This window comes from Acartia tonsa, chromosome 6 (genome assembly GCF_053477335.1).
Source record: "Acartia tonsa isolate MP-2025a chromosome 6, ASM5347733v1, whole genome shotgun sequence".
NCBI classification, from domain to species: Eukaryota; Metazoa; Arthropoda; class Copepoda; order Calanoida; family Acartiidae; genus Acartia; species Acartia tonsa.
This window is the reverse complement of record NC_137265.1, coordinates 29,827,507-29,846,120: the sequence shown is the minus strand read 5'-3', so window position 1 is coordinate 29,846,120 and position 18,614 is coordinate 29,827,507.

The window sequence follows — 18,614 nt, the reverse complement described above, 5'->3', positions numbered from 1 at the left end:
ATTTACAGTAGGGTTGGGCCGGATATCCGACCATTTTTGATATCCGGCCGGTTACCGGATATTGAAACTATCCGGATAACGGATATCCGGCTGATTTTTACTGCCGGATATCCGGTTATCCGGCCGGATATCTGGTAATTTGCCGGATATCGAGCGTTGGCCAGATATCCGGCCATATACCGGATATTTAAACTATCCGGATATCCGGTATCCGGCCAAAAAAGTTTATCCAGCCCAACCCTAATTTACAGTTTTTTGAAAAACCTTTTTAAAAAAATATGTAATCCACGTCCAATTGAAATTCATCCTGGACAAAAACCGGTTGGATGTAAAAATGTTAAAACAGCTGCCGTAAATGGGTTATCAAATTTGTTCTGTTATTAGATTAAGATTCCTCTATATAAAGATATAAAAGCTGGGGAACATAGTAATGGAAATAGTTTTCCTTGATTAAAATAAAAAGCCTAAAAATTAAGATAACACTATCAAGGCGGAAAGGAATAAAATTGAAAATTAACGAGATTTGCTTTTAAACAAGATTTATAACTGCTCAAATTTGCTATATAAAATTTTAATTGAAATTATAACATTAAAAAAAATCATTTTAACATTAGTTTTAAGTACACAAAGAAGAATCTTTTTTTGTCTTTTTAGGTTGCTAATATGGTCCTCATTCATTGGTCAATTTGTTCATCCAGTATGGCGTAAAGGTAGTGAATTAAGGTATTTTAGCCTGCTGGGATTATCACTTTATCAGAGTACATGAAAATCTGGTGCAATATCCAAGTAAGTAATTTTATATCAATTTCTACTATTATGTTAGGAGTCTATTTTACAGGGGTGATTTATCTTTTCAGGATGAAAGTCCCTCTCACAAAATGGTAATAAACCTTCCCATGAGAAGCTACACTGTAAAGGATAACCATATAGGTTCATCGGTTAGCGAGATCCTTTGGTACACACAAACAGACACAGATGCTGTTAATTTTTTTTATAAGGATTGACGATTTCCATTAAATCATTTGAATCTTGCTTTTCTTCATAGTTTAGAGCTGGTTTAACTTAAAATGCACAGGTTCTGTGCCAATAGAATATGTAATCATATTAACCAATTTGATTATATCTGAGTTTTTAAATCTTTTATACAACACTAAATTGAAAATACGTTATTTGTTTAAACAGTTTGGATAAAACTTTTTGTTTTTTCTCCATCTATAGTTTTATTACAGGGACATAAGGATAAGGCAATATCAAAACAACCCCTACAACTTTAAGCCTCTAGGGACACTTGGATAAAGGGGCCGGATAGGGAGGTGGGGGAGTGGGAGTCTAACCTCCCTTTTCAATTTAGTTTTTAGTTAGATTTTTTAGGGGAAGAGTAATATATTTTACTAGATGCAACTTCTCTTGTAAGGATGGAGATATTCTCATTTAAAATAGTTTTAGAAAGATTTCTTGGACCAATAATAATCATCACTGTAAAGGAGATCCTTATTAGTTTAGATCCTTCGCTACAAACAAACAAAAAAGATATACAGCCAGTAAGATATTATGTTACTTTTATATCAGTATTCTACAGGGATTTAATTACAGGATTTAATATTTACTATCCATTGTCTGATCCCAGTATTCCTGATTTTCTATATTATTTGTCACATTCATTATCTAACAACTAACACACAACACACCTCACAAATTAACCAGAGATCAGGGAAAGGACAATTGCCGATAAATTAATGCCTTAACCACTTGCCTATGTATGTAATTTTGTATTTGAAGCTTTTAAGTTTTAACGGAAGATTAATCTGCAATTGTCCTCTTCCTTTTTGCGAATTAACTGTACATCCACTTTTCAAACATGTAGTGACTATGTGTTGGTATTCAAGATTTATTTTAAATCAGATTTTAGTTCATTTATATTGTCTTCCTTATTCCTATAATGGTTTTAGGCCATTTTCTTGAGTTTAATGGGGGTTGTTGGATATATCTCTTCACTAAAACAAACATTGAAAAAAATTAGTGTTTTAAAAACTTTTCTCGTATTCATTCGAATCCGGTGGATAGGAACCGGTTCTCATCCATACAGAAAACTATGTCTAGCATCGTATTATATCCAGTTTTCTACGAATATAGAAATGTACAATTATAAGATTAAAACTAGTTTTAATCTTATAATTGTACATTCTATATCCGCGGAAAGCCGTTTATAATACGATACGAGAAATAACTATTAAGCAATTTAAAAATCTTAAGGGCTCTATTTTTTTCATTCGAAAAATCATCTGCAAAAGCAATGCTCTAATGCTAAGGGCGAACCACCTCGTAGTAGAAAAACTAATGATATTTCTTGGCGTGTAAATTTCGATCCCTCAATTTAAATGAAAGTTGGATCATGGAAAGAAAATAAAGTAGCGGGTTTCGCTGCATTTTCACAGCAGTTTTTGATAGGTTATTTTAAGTTATGTAAATGTTAATGATTGCCCTGCAGGGTTAGAGTCTTCGCAGGGGCTAGAAATAGGAGATAAGATACTGCGAAATACAACGAAACCCGCTATATCGTTTTCTTTAATTGACCCGGAAAGATTTATTCAATTCTAAAACGTCAACTATCTAACAATTAGCGGACACATTATAAAAAAAAACTAATTCATTTATATTTCTTTTCCCTTCTTTAACTTTGTGAAAAATTAGTATTGCCAAATTACGGTTAAAATTGGACAATTTTTCCCCTAAATGTGATTGTTACTTCCCAAAATTGTCAGAAAGGAACTCAGGTACGTAGGGATAGGACAATGGATGATAAATTAAACTTCCCCTCCCCCCCATTTAAAGTTTGCCATAATTTGATTGTAGTTATTTTGGGGATTTAAAAGGTTGTAGTTTTAATTAACTATTATTTTTCCCTTCCCTGAATATCCTGACTTATAAAGGCTGCTCTAAAAGTTACTCAGGTTTTTTAATTAATAAACAAGATTACAAATTTGATTTTTCGGTCGTAACAAGAAAGGTTATGTGAATAAGTAGCGCAGCAATTTTATAGCATATCCAATATTTGTAAGGCTATATGAGATATTAAAACTCTAAGAAATACTAAAGTTAATTTTTATCATTAATTTCGAGAAATTATGTATGACTTTTTAATGCCTTTTAGTAAAGGTAACACCATGGTTTTAGATTTAGAATAAGCAGGCAATGGAAATTATCGTTCTAGTTCACTTAGCCTAAAGCTTTACCATTTTTCATTGATGAACAATCTATAGCATTAACGATTGATGCCTTTTTATGGAAATAACCAGCAAATGATAAAGATTCAAGTTCCTTTTTTATACAAAAATTCAAAATATCTATCTTTAATAGTAACTCTAACATAACATCCATCTAAAATACAGCATAATAGACAGACAGACGGACATGGTAAATTAAATAATAGATGTTCAATGTTCATATAAATGTTAACACAAAATTTAAGTACAAATATCCAATGTTTGGTGTAGGTCATCTGCTCAGTAAATAAATGTTAATTGAATTTAGAGAACACACAATAATGGGACAATTTTCTTTTTCTTAATTTTATATTATCTTATAGTAGCCCAGCTACTGTATCAAAGGGTCTGTCAGTACGTCCTAATGTCTTACTTATTACATGTCTGATATATATTTAAATGTCTATAATAATCAGAAATCTTAAGGGAGAAGACAGTAGACGATAAATTGACAGATATCCCATTAAATATACAATGATAAACAAAATTATTCCTTTTGTATATTATAATTTTTATTTGAAAAGTTTGAACAATAATAATCTATAACAAACCTATCAAAATTCAAGTACCAAAAGTGTTTAAGCTAAAGAATAATTTAAAACTTTGGGTACCAGCTGAATTTACACTTCAATGTCCCCTCCCTCCATATTTAATATCATTTAATGTATAGAAGTAAGGTTTTTGTCTTTTTATTATATACTGTCTAATTAATAACTATACTAATTTAATCTATATTTTAGGTATGCTCTACATAGCTCCTGGTGTTATTAACGACTATTTTTCTACCCTCCCCCCCCCCCCCCCCCCCTCGAAAACAGAGCCCTTAGCTGTAGGTTTTATGCTGTTTACAAGGTGACAATTAAATTCAGAAGATATATAGCACTGAAAAACAATGATTTATTATATTTTAAAGGTATATTGACAAAGGGTAAAGTAAAAAGAAAAGAAAGACATTTTTGTTAACACTTGAAACAAAACAATACTTTTTTAGAGGTTGGTTAAAACAAAAAGAGTTATTAGGTAATGGGTGGGTTTATTGCTCTCTCTTCTTTTACTTTTTTTCTCTCTCTCTGTCTCTCTATCATTCAAAAGTAATCTTAGATAGGAGATATTTTTCTTTAAAAGTAATTTCAAGCTTTGTTTATCCTGAATAAGAAGAGTTGATATAACAACTAGTAAAATTGGTTATTGCTTTAGTTCACTTTCTCTATCTGTAAGTCCATAAAGCTATTTATATTTTCTCTGAAGGTATTTAAGATGAGTGGTTGATTTTTTGTGCGAAAATTCATGCTTAAGTATAAATATTAAAAATATTTTCTCCTAATTTTAAATTTTTATCAATTTATTTTTTATTTATGTCCAAAACATCTTCTATTATATCACTTCAACGCTACTTAGTACTCATGGGAGTTGTCATTCTTGTTTAAGCATAACCATCCCTGTTTTACCCTTTCCCATTGTTTTTTTTTTCAGTTGTGTTAACTGTTAGTATTGTGTAGTACCATCCAGGGATCTTAAGGGATAAGAGAATGGACGATAAATTAGTATACATCCCAATTGTCAATCGTAATAAACAAAATATTTCCTTCTATAGGCTAAAAAATTTGACATTGTTGGTTTAAACCAACCAATCATGATTTGAAATTAGTGAGTGTGATCATAATACTTTGGGTACCAGTATAATCTCCAGTCCCTTCCACCCTGAACTACCACCGCAGCCTAATTAAAGACCTAACTAATTGCCGCCGCCAAACTAAGTCATACAAAATGGGCTGCCCATTCCTCACAAAATTATTTTATTATAGTTATAGCTCGTTTTCTATAACGATCAACATAATACGAGAGACGAAATAAATAAAGAAAAAAATGTTAAGGAATTATATTTCATGTCTTAATAGAAATAGGTGAAAACATTAAAAATAGCTTATCTGTGTCTTGTTTTATTTTAGTCAAAAGCAAAACTTGTAATAAAAAAACTTTATATTTATGATATCATACAAAATTAAATATCAGTTATTGTGGTGACCAATGAAAAAACAGATCTCTGTAATAGAATATGTATGTCTAAATTACTAAACCTTTTCATAGACATTTAATCAATTTAAGTCTGTTAATTTGCATTTCAACTTAAAACTTTCAGGTTTCACAAAGAATACCTACAAATATAAGGTGCTTTGATAGTGAAACTGTGAAACTAGTTACTTCGCCCCTACCTTCTAGGGGCGGATTGGGAATGAGAGGATAAGAGCTATAAACTAACCGAAGATATTCATAAAGCTTACCTGATAAGTAAAACCACTCAGACTATAAATTTCTGTAATTTTTAGCTTCAAACAAAAAAAACATTATTTTATATTATAGGATTTTAAAAGTTATATAATCCCCTGTTAACATTTTTAAAAATTTGGATGAGTATAATACAATAAACATGCAATCTAGCACTCTCTACCCACATTAAACAATACCCGCCCTCATCTCTCTCACTCCCTCATCTCTCTCTCTCACTCTCTCTCTCTCTCGCTCGCTCATTCAAACTCCCTCACCCACCCTTAATTGGCTCCCTCCCTATCAGGTTCCTAAAATTTTACTTTTTACACCAATAGCTCTAAGGACATAAACAGAGGATTCTCTTGTGATTCTTGTGAAAAATCTTTTGGAGGAAGAGCATCTTGTGTGATTGTAAAACACACACCAAAAGATTATTTCATAGTTTTTGAGGTTTTCCTATTGTTTCCTTTCTGAACTATAATAGGAGCTAAAATTAACATAGACATGTATATTAAATATTTAATTGGTAGGATAAGGTTTGGGTTCGATTCTTTCCAAACTGCGTCATACTAGATACGTGTAAGGCATTGTTCAGTTTAATTTTATTTTCAAATCTTTGTAAGGATGAAAATTGGACTGTGAATTAAACTGGTGTCCAAAGTTTTATATACATTTTCTCCTCTTCAAAGGTCGTATGCCTAAAACTTTGGGTACTATTGTTAACCTAAGGAAGGGATAATTTTGTTCATCATTGTGGATTTACATGAAATTATTGTCCATTGTCTTAACCCTAAAGTTCACTGCTTCTTAGAGTTTTCTAAAGTGTCTAGCCGTTTTGAGATCTTACTGAACATATTCATAGAAATTCTGCTACTTTATTATAAAGAATTTTTTTCATAAAATCTATCCATGCTTTTAAAACTGAATATTATCGGCAAAAATTCAGACAATTGAATTGCTTAATTCTGGCCTAAAAATTACCGACAAAAGATCAGAAAATTTCACCCAAAACTGTATTTTAATATTCATATCTTTTTACTGGCTATTTAAATAACCATTTTGAATAAGTTCAAATAATAATATGTATCATTATACATTTCTAAATCACATTTTTCACAGTAAAAATGGAATGACTATATTAGGATTACTGATAGACTGACGGAAAAAAGGCTTACGCGTATCCATTAAAAGTATCAAATGACGCTCATAGCATAACCGATAGACCGACGAACAATAAAATGTATAGACTTGATACGAATAGGATTCTTAACCAAAAATTACAGCTTGCTAACTCACGTAGTACCCGTGAAAATAAGGTTTTTTTACCAATACACACAGACGGACAGACGGACAAAATGAGTTACGAGTAGCTACGCTACTAAAAAAGAGAGAGCTATAAACCCACCCATTATCCAATAAGAATAACTCTTTTTGTTTTAACCATGCAACGTTTAAAATGTTTTGTTTTGAGTGTTGACAAAAATGTCTTTCTATTGTTTTAACTTTTACCCGTATGTCAATACCTAAGTTTTGAAAATTTCTCAGAAATCCTGTGGTATTCATACGTATAAAGTAGTAAGGTTTTATGTGAGCTTCAAATAGGTTTATGGGTGGCTTTAGCCAATTTTACTGCCCTTACCTCCCATATTCTAATGGCGAAGCCGCAAATCCTATTGTAAAAAAGAAGTAAGATTTTTGGTCAGTTAACAACTGAACGGGTTAAGTTATGCATTTTTAGTTATCCACACATAGGTACCGGGATGGTTTTAGACTATTTTTTCAAAGTTTAGTTAGTGTGATTTCAGGCTTTTAGAAGCCCTCGTTCCCCTAGATGATTATGGCTGCGCATAAGTTAAATACATTTTATAAATACGTCATGTAAGCTGTATAGACCAACATTATATGTTTAAAGATGAGCTATGCTTTCAAAAAGTTGAATATTAATTTTAAAACTAAAAGAAGTAAGATTAATGATAGGCATAAGTCATAGTTATTAGTTCTTCTTTTCAATCCTTCTTCTGAGGTAATATCCCTAAAATATATATTGGAGCATCCGTCCAAATCTTTTCAAAATCTAACTTTAGGTTAGGTTGAACTCAGGGATGTAAAGGGTAAAGCCAATGACCGATAAATTGATGTACATTTCCTATGATGACACACAAATTTACCCCTTCTGTAGATTAAAATTAGTGGTTAAAACGTTTGAACAATCAACTTAATAAAATTCCCAAAGTTTTTAAGCTAACGAATAAGAAAACTTTTGGGACAAGTGAAGTAAACAGCTCAAGGGTTATGCCATGTGGCGTGCACAGGATTTTGTTAGGAGTAATATAATTTAGGGGGTATCAAAGGGTGGGCACTGGGCAGGCATTCCCATTGCCCCTTCTGTATATTAAAATTATTGGTGTAAAAGTTTGGACACTGCTAGTTTGTAACAACTAACTAGGATAAGATAAAAGTTTCAAAAGTTTCTATGCCAACAATTGCGAGAACAAAATTATAAACTTTGAGGACAAATATGATTTAAAGTGCAATGTCTTATAACTCTCTGAGTACATAAGAGACCAAGGGTAGAGTACATTTTATCCACTTGCAAAATCTGGGTTTCTCCCAAAAAGTTGAGCTTGCTTCTCCTATCTAATCAGTTCATTTGCATAATTTTTGGAAACCCAATTTCCTCTCCAAGTCAAACTTTATAGCTGTTAGTATATCAACATAAGACGATTGTGTTGATTTTCCGTTGTATGGTGAGAAGATTAAAATTGGCTACTTTTGTTCTTTTGACAATATTACAATATTTTTGCCACTTACCGTAAAATTAAAGGATGTATAATGCCAGTTTATGTGTATTTATTGTAGTTACTTACAATATGGCTGTATTTTTCGCAGAAGTTTATATATTTCTGCTTGTTGTCACACTGGCAGCGTTACTAGCTTATATAACAGCATGTCAGTAATAAATCAGCAAAGATCACTTTTATAAATAATCATATAGATGCCATTATAATCCTTTGATTTCTGATGTCAACATATGATCACCAAGTTACCAGAGGTTATGACACCAAACTAACTATACACACTTTCCATTACTATGTTAACATATGATCACCAAGTACAACAGAGGTTATGACACCAAACTAACTGCACACACACTTCCCATTACTATGTCAACATATGATCACCAAGTACAACAGAGGTTATGACACCAAACTAACTGCACACACACTTCCCATTACTATGTCAACATATGATCACCAAGTACAACAGAGGTTATGACACCAAACTAACTGCACACACACTTCCCATTACTATGTCAACATATGATCACCAAGTACAACAGAGGTTATGACACCAAACTAACTGCACACACACTTCCCATTACTATGTCAACATATGATCACCAAGTACAACAGAGGTTATGACACCAAACTAACTGCACACACACTTCCCATTACTATGTCAACATATGATCACCAAGTACAACAGAGGTTATGACACCAAACTAACTGCACACACACTTCCCATTACTATGTCAACATATGATCACCAAGTACAACAGAGGTTATGACACCAAACTAACTGCACACACTTCCCATTACTAAGTTTTTGCTAAGGCGGATGATAGAATAAGTCGATTTGAAATTACATTTTTTAGAGTTTAAGATAAAGTTAAGCCTAGTTCACAAAAGACATAGGTCGACCTCTGGAAATTTTAGAAGCTTTAGGTTGACCGATTTTAAAAAGGCATTTGTTAGTTGTACTTTTTTAGGTTGACCTAAAGAATATATCAGTTGACCTCTAAAAGTTGTTTGTGAACTGGGCATTAATGTTTTAGAATTGATGAGATCGATAAACAAATGAAAAATCCTTTTTTTTGTAGTTATTGCAATGACTTAAATTATCCCCTTTTGAAGATAGATAATTGGTGGAAAAGTTTGGATATTGAAGGTTTGATCGAGATCTAATAACAACCTTCAAAGTTCTTAAGGCCACAATAAACTAAGAATTATGTTTCTTACACTCCAATGTGCCCTCCCTCCCTGCTAATAACAGAATAATTGGGAAAACCAAAGAAATCGCTTCCCCCTAATCCTAACCCTAAGGATTTCTTTTTGCCTAAACAATGGCACTATTTTTGGTATTTTAGTACAATTTCGGGTATAATGTTTACTAAGGCAAAAACAGTGGGGAATTTCAGGGAATTATAGTTTACTTGTATTAACATACAGATAGAATCGTCAAACTTACAAAGCCATATAATTTAAATTTCAGTTCACAGAAATAAAAATTCGTAATGAAGTTTAATGCTGCATTACAGAATACAGATAGACTGGCGGACCAAGAAATAATGTATAAGAATCAAATTTGTAAAATTTGAAAACAGTAAAAGTGTCTGACTATGACATCAGAAAAAATTAACAATTAACCAATGAGGGGCCGCTATATATTTTACCATTGTGAATACTGGCTTCTCATTGGTTAATTGTTAATTTTTTCTGACGTCATAGTCAGACACTTTTACTGTTTTCGTAAAATTTAGTCCTTATATGAAAGTAACACGATGTCTGTCTGTCTCTACTGATGGATTTCGCTAACCATTAAACCTATATGGTTCAAAGGGATAGCGCCCATAGATAAAAATTACCCCCACAAAAGTTTTAAAAATTTCTTTTTTAAATTGAACACTGACATGGATTGCCTCAACGCCCTACTCTCTCACCACCTGGACATCTAGGGGCGTAACCGCTAGTATTTATGAATATATTTTTTTTTCCATACAGGTAAACAAAAGTCCACTCAAAACCATCATTTAAAAACTGTAGAATACTTAAAATTTTGTAATTCTACGACAGTTGAATGGATGTAAAAGATTTGGCTTATCTATTTATCTTCTTTAGCAAAAAACGTATAGGTGGTTTAAAAAGATGATTCTAAATTAATTTCCTTTTAATTTTCAGTGGGTTAAACTTGCCCCTCCCCACTCAAGAAAGGCTAATTTTTAAACCAGCGGCTGTGAACATAAGAGCTCTATATTTAAAGGTTGAGGAAGTGTAAAAAATAGTAAAAAACTATCCCAGAGACACAAATATAAAAAAAACGAAGGAGGGGGACACGTTATGTTTCAATTTCAAGGAATTAGCTTAATTTTCTTTATTTGGAGTTATATGGAAACTAAATTTTACCTACACATACCTAGGCTTCTCTATAACTCTTAAATGTCTCTCTGTTGGGAAAAAATGATTATATTAACTTCTATTTATTTTAACGGTACATTTTTTGGTTAAGATTCCTATATACCAGCGATGATTCTTATATAATTAACTTGGTCTGTTGGTCAAGCTACAAAATACATGCATAAACCTAACCAAAGAGATCCAATTTTTCTATTTTCTATATAATTTTTTTAATCAAAGCATCTATAACTCCAAGATTTTTTTCGATTTACTACTATTGAATGTTGAAATCCTTTTGTTTAAATTAATTTTTTTTTAAACTTACTGAACCGATTGGGAAAGTCAATTGATGGTTTTAGTTTAATTTATTTTCAGATTCAAGTCTTTGGATGGTTTTAAGCTATTATTCCTGCTCCTTCGAATACAGATCTTCTAGAAGCTAGGGTATTATCTGATAGTTTTTTTTTATAAACCATTGAATACATACGTAAACATTTCCTTGGTATATAAAGCTTTGGTTAAATTTTTAAAATCCATTAAAGAAAACTATAATGATACCGACTTTCATCACTTACCACGCGTGCGTGCTTAATTTGCTCAAAATTTTAATTGCCCCCCATTAGCAAATCAACATTCATTTAATGCCACACTTTTTATACAGGAAGAGAGAGGAGAAAAAAAGAGGAATGGGGGGGGGGCACTTTTTCAACTAATATCTCTTTTTATCCCCCTCATCCTGAATGTTTTTTTCCACTCCATAACCATTTAATGTCCCCTCCCCACACCCCACACATTAAAATTACAACCCCTCCCCCTCCAGAAAACCATTTAGTATCTCCCCCCTGCTGTTTTATAATCACATGTAATTTGCATACACTAGTGCACCCACAAACCAGCAGAAAAATTTTGCACACAATTAAGAATATTAAAAAAATGGGTATTATCCTCTTAGAAATTTTTTTTTCAATATTGAAAATTTGAGTACCCCCTCCCCCCTTTCCGACAGCGAACTATGAACTCTGGCCGCAGCGCTCGGCTCCCTAGCCTGCCTAGCCACAGCGCTCGGCCCACTTGCCTGCCTAGCCGCAGCGCTCGGCTCCCTAGCCTAAAACCTAACCTAACCTAAAATAGTTGTTCGTCGGTAGTCGGGGGGGGGGGGGGGGGGGGGAGGGGAGTATAAATTGAGAGAAAATAATTTCTAAGAGGATAACGCCAAAAAATGACAACCATTAAAACAGTTACAGAAAAAAAGCTTTTATTATTAGAATTGAAAATTTACGACGTTTATGTAATCTTAATGGACATACAACCTCACATGGACATTTCTTAATTTAATGATTTAGGATAAAGTTTTTCTACAATACATGGACTCTTTATAAAATATTTAGTAACAGGGGTGAAGATAGCGCACTTGCTAGATTTACTTTTTATTACCAAAGTAGTACAGATCCACTATATTTAGTGTATATAGTTGTACATCAATTCTTCATCTGTATGAAATTGAAATTAAAATTGCCTAAAACCAGTCTGGGAGTTGGGAAATAGTAAGCAATCCTAAAAAAGAGAAAATATCATAATAGACAACCAAAAAACTTTCATATTTATGAAATTTATCATTTTAATATTACATTAACTACATGTATTACAATATTTTCTATATGCTTACATTATTACACTTTACTGTTATATTCTCGATAAGCTGCACTACTTATGAATAAAATTTGTAATGCATGGGTTAAAAACTTTTTTTATGTTTTAATGCCTTTTATTAATCTTGTAATAAACAAGGACAATTATGTACAGAAGTCAGCAAAAAGTTTTGATAAAAAAAGACCAATAAAGTATTATAGACCCATGCTTGAGTTTGGCATAAAATCATTTTTTTTCTACAAAACACGCTTTGGATATTTTAAAATCTGCCTATAAACTAAAAAGATAATAGTTATTATATGCATTTGTTAATTGAAAATATATTCACCCCTGTTCTACAACAGGTTATATGCACACAGACAGACATACAGACAGATGGACAGACACTCCGACACTTTTTGATGCTCGTAAATGCTGTTAAAGGTGGTAAAATGGCACCTTCATTAACTTTTTAATGACATAGCTTCTCAACAACTCACTTTTGACTCTCTAACCTTCATGTGTTCAATACTTCATTTCGTAGTTTAATCTCTTAAACCTTTAATAGTTCCTAATGAATAACCTTTTTCTTGTTTTGATAATGAAGCTACTCAGTGACATCTATGTCAGTCTGTACATCCTTCAGTCCAAATACATGGTTTGACAAAACAATATATATCAATTTTTTCATTCTAAAACTATTTGCTTTGATTTTGATTCTTTGAATATTTCGTTCTTGCATATTCTTTTTTTTCAGCACAGACATGTCCACGTACTTATTTTAGTAGCGTAGCTACTCCACATCAGTTGTATGTCTGTACGTCCTTTTGTCTGTCTGTTTCTATGAAATTTGACTATATTATCCTTGTTTGTAGACAGATTTAAACATTTCAATTAAAGTGAAAAAAAATTAAAACATAATAAAAATATAAAAATAAACATAAAAATTGTGTTTTATTGCTGCGCATCCTTGGGAGATATACTCGTCCTTGTTATAATGGGTTGTATCAACAACATGAGAAAAAAGGGGTGGGGGGAGGGAGTAAAATCACAAAGGGGTTAAAAGTGCTTAATTTGAATACATGCCATTATAACGCGACACGCGACAAAAACGACATATAAAATCTACATACAATTAAACTTTTTTTGTAGGGAAGGTTTTTCTACAATTAGGGTCGGTACGTCAGTTCATTATGGCTAGATCTGTTTGTTGATTCCGATATGTTAGAATTGTTCTACATATTTAAATCTTTTGATAATTCCTGCAACAATTGGGTACATTCCAGCTATATTAACAAGAACTTTTTACAAGACAAATTGTTCTTGTATCCTGGTTATTGGTTGGTGATTCTAGAGACGATTGAACACCGTATTGTAATTAAAGCTTCTCTACAATCATGTATTAAAATGTATGTCCTTATTTAGGCAATTTTTCAAATTAACATTGAACTTTTGTTTAGACTTCTAAATGATATAATATTTATTCAAGTGCAGTCACTTTGTGATTAATAATGTTCGTTTGTGTGACTGGCTCTGAGCTTCCATTGTCATACTTGTTTTATTTACGTTATGGGATGTAATATAAATTAGGGTTTTTTGAGGAATATGAAATAAATTATGAGGCTTGAAAATCTTGAACTTCCTTAAGATTTTAAGCTGCACCTAATTATACATATAACAGTTTTAGACCCTTTTGTTTAGGGTTAAATCATGGAATAAGGAGACATTGGCCTGTAAATCTTGCTGGTACCCAAAGTTTTATAATTACATGCTCTCATCCGTTAGCTAAATAACTTTTGGTACTTTTATTAAATCTAAAATCAGTGGTTCAAACTAGAAGTGTTTACACTTTTCAACCAATAATTTTATTCGATAGAAGAGAAAAAAATTTTTAATATCAATGGAGGAGATATATGAATTAATCATCTCTTGTCTCATCCCTTTAATATAATAAGGACTGCCTTCTCTTTTTTCACACCCTCCCCCACGCCCACGCTACACATATTAATCGCTGTGCACGCTTCTGTATTATATTATGTTATTCAGGGGAAACACCTCTTCAAGGATCAGGATTAATAGGATTCATGTCTTGAGCAGTTTGTGAGTTAATTTACAGTACTTCACCATACTATATTAATTGTATGGATATTAGATTAGTTTTTATGGTTATCAAACATGATATTCAATATAAAAGCAAGGACTATTATGTACACAAGTAGCGCAACGATGTTGGAATCAGTTTTGAGTTGATTGAGTTAATCGGATGCGTCCCTATTTTCTATGGTTTTTTATTCAAGAATTAAAGGAGGTGGAAGGGGAAAATAGAGGTAAAATAGCCTAAAGCCGTTTCAAAACTCATAAATAAAAATAAAAATCATGCAGTTTGCAAGATTTTAACGAACAAACAAAAAACCCAATTCTTACAAATCCATAAACTACGCGATTTATCAGGGTGGATGTTATACCATCCCCCATAAAAGTTATAAACCTTCTCTGGACCTGTGAAAAGATACATACATTGTAAAGGTTCAGCGGTAAGCGAGATCCTTCGGTACATACAGACAGGCACAACCGCAGACTCACAGGCATTCTGTTACTCTTATATAAGTTTTAACACAATTGTCTTTAAATTGGTTTTATTCCGCGGTTGTCATTAATTCAATAAACCATACACACCAGCCAGAAGCTCAATGTAGTTCCTATAAAATTAAAGTAAAACTGGCCTACCATTGGTCAAATAAAATATATCCTGGCCTGCCATTGATAATTCAGTCTGTGTATTGTTACAGTACTGTGAAAAAACTGTGTCTATATGACTATGGGAACCACCATCCATCTCGTGCCCCAGATTCAGTTAATGCAAATTTTAAAAGTTTTTTGCCAACCTTTTTTGGGAGCATTATATCACTAGTTATCTTTCTATCTTACTTTTTTTTGTCTTTTTTGCCTTATTTGTCATTTTAACTTCTTTTTACTCTAAAATTCCAAATCTTTAGATATATTTAGAGTTTTTTTTAAACATCATGGTATGACAATTAGTGAAATCTTTTAAATCATTGAAATGAGTTATCTATGTTAAGTTTATAGACACACATGTGACAACGTGTTTGTAAGCTACGTATTGGTAAAGCTTTTGGAGACTAGTGGCGAAGCCCCAAATAATCATTAAAAAAAGAATGAAACTACCAATAATATAAATTCCCTTTATTACCATCTTAGTAAATATTATGTATGTGGGAAAGGTATGTATTCGTTTCCGCATATTTTCACAGATGGAAGGGGATATTGGGCTAATAGTTACACAGGTATCCAAAGTTTCATAACCACTTCATCTTATTCGTTGATTCATAAACTTTTGGTACTAATATTGAACTTTGTTTCGTTAGTTCAAAACTATTAGCGCCTTAACGTTTCAACCAACAATTTTAACCTACAAATGAGTAATATTGTTTATCCTCATTGGGGATGTAATTGTGTATAAATTTATCGTCAATTGTATTATCCCTTAATATCCCTGAACAAATGGAAAATATCGGTTTGTAAACATGTTATAACATGCAGTTCTGTTTATTTGCTATTGTAATACATGTGTGGATGTGAATGCCCACCCATAAGGAATTATTTGTTTTTCATTGTGCTAAATAGGGTATTAAGAGGATTTTCAACTCTTTACTTATTTTTTGTATAAAGGGAAACTCTGTGTGTCTTTCAGTCTGTTTCTTACTGTAAGATCTTGCTAATTAATGAACCTTTTTTGTTGTCTTAAATGTCAAAGGATCATGTTTTAGTAGGTAGGGAGGGGACATTGGACTGTATTTCATTAATGTGCATACATATGATTTACTTAGAAACTTTGGGTACTTTTATCAAATATTCACTGGTCGGGTTCAAACGGACAGTGTCTAAACTTTTCAACCAACAAATTTGATCTACAGAAGAGGCCATATTGTTGCAATTTATCGTATAACGTCTTATCTCTTAAGATCCCTGTGTTTTATTCACATAGAACCTCCTATGGATAATGAATTTTTAAATGTATTATAAAATGGAGTTTCTCTTTAACAATATAGATACGGTAAGAGATTATTAATACTTTTATTTTTCTCATTAATGATTATTAATCTGCTTTTTTTATTATCAATAAACTAGCGACAGTATGAGTACCCCTAGCATTTAGTTCATTACTTTAGAATATAGAAAATCTGGGAAGCGATAGGGGTACCAAATATTTTAAAAACACGTTTTCTCATTCGTTAGTATAAAAAGCTTAAAGGATAAATTATGGAAATTTTAAACTTTAACTATCAGCGCCACACGCCTGGTAGACAGACAGACTTAAACTCGACACCTCAATGGCATATTACACTTTGCGCTATAGCTGCGGGTTTATTACATGAATATTTGGGATGTGATTTAGGTTAGCTAATATTTGTGCAATCACTTTCGCAATATTTGTAAAATTATTTCCAATACTTTTCTTAGTGCGTTAACTGTAACATTTTCTGTAATTTATTACTGGTTATGTATTAGGGAAAAGTCGAATTTTATAAAAGTGTTTATGTTAGGATAGGTTAAAAGAGAGTTAGCATTGCCCCACATGGATAGTACCCCATATGGATAAGGCTGCGCAAGGTTTGAACCCTCGCTAAAAATTCATAAAGTTGTAACCTAAAAGGAGCGTTGTTTCATTTTAGGTATAAGGGAAAAAACATTAATTTATTTGCCATTGTACATTTGTTGCAAATTTTTAATACACTTTGTGAATATGACAGCAAGGGGGAAATGATAGCATACCTAGTTCATCTTCTTTATTCTCTTTTACTCAATTTTATTCAGTGTAAGGGAAGAATAATCTGAAAACGTAATTGTTTTATAAGGCCCCCCTTTTAACCCTAAACAGTATGGGACCATTCCGATCAAATCTGACAAAGCTAAAGGTTTAGATATTTATTTTAATTCCGCTGTTTCATAAACTTTTTTGACCATGAAAATAAAGTTTTGTTTCATTTGCACCTTAATTTCACAACCTTTGTTTTTAGGTCTTCTTTACTGGTGTAATATAGTAGTAGGATTTTTTTTCAGAAAGTTTTGATTCTTAAATAAATTATAATTTATAATTTTCAGCGGAGGACTTTACACAGGAGCCAATCAAAATTTCTTAGAGGACCAATCACACAATTTTTAAAGATTAAATTTTAGTCAATTTAACATCAACTCCATTGTTCTTTTCTTTAGAATATATGTCATTGACTTTGCATTTCATCCATATCTAATTCAAAGAGGTGTGCAATCAAACTGGTAAAACATATTTCAGCATAAATAAGAATAAAAAAAATATTGTTAGCTCTTTTTGTTTGTCATTTAGGAGCTCACTTATCTCTAAATCTAGTGTATTTAGGAAGCTTCATGTAGTCCAAGGATATTTATTTCTAAGTATAATTAAGTCATAGATTGGCTACAAAGTGGCGCTAGTTGAGCTAAAATTTGCTGTGTTGTTGCCACACTAAAATTCGCCGAGAAAGAATTTTCAAGATCTTTTGATTCCGATATTGAATTGGATTTTGGATATTAATATGATAATGATGCATACAATATTTATCTATCTATCTATCTATCTAACTATCTATCTATCTATCTATCTATCTATCTATCTATCTATCTATCTATCTATCTATCTATCTATCTATCTATCTATCTATCTATCTATCTATCTATCTATCTATCTATCTATCTATCTATCTATCTATCTATCTATCTATCTATCTATCTATCTATATATCTATATATCTATCTATCTATCTATCTATCTATCTATCTATCTATCTATCTATCTATCTATCTATCTATCTATCTATCTATCTATCTATCTATCTATCTATCTATCTATCTATCTATCTATCTATCTATCTATCTATCTATCTATCTATCTATCTATCTATCTATCTATCTATCTATCTATCTATCTATCTATCTATCTATCTATCTATCTATCTATCTATCTATCTATCTATCTATCTATCTATCTATCTATCTATCTATCTATCTATCTATCTATCTATCTATCTATCTATCTATCTTTCTATCTATCTATCTATCTATCTATCTATCTATCTATCTATCTATCTATCTATCTATCTATCTATCTATCTATCTATTGTATAAACAAATATAGATATGTTGATATAACAAGAACACTATAGTTTAGTAGAGGTGTGTATATCAGCATGGTATGAACAAATATAGATATGTTGATATAACAACAACACTATAGTTTAGTAGA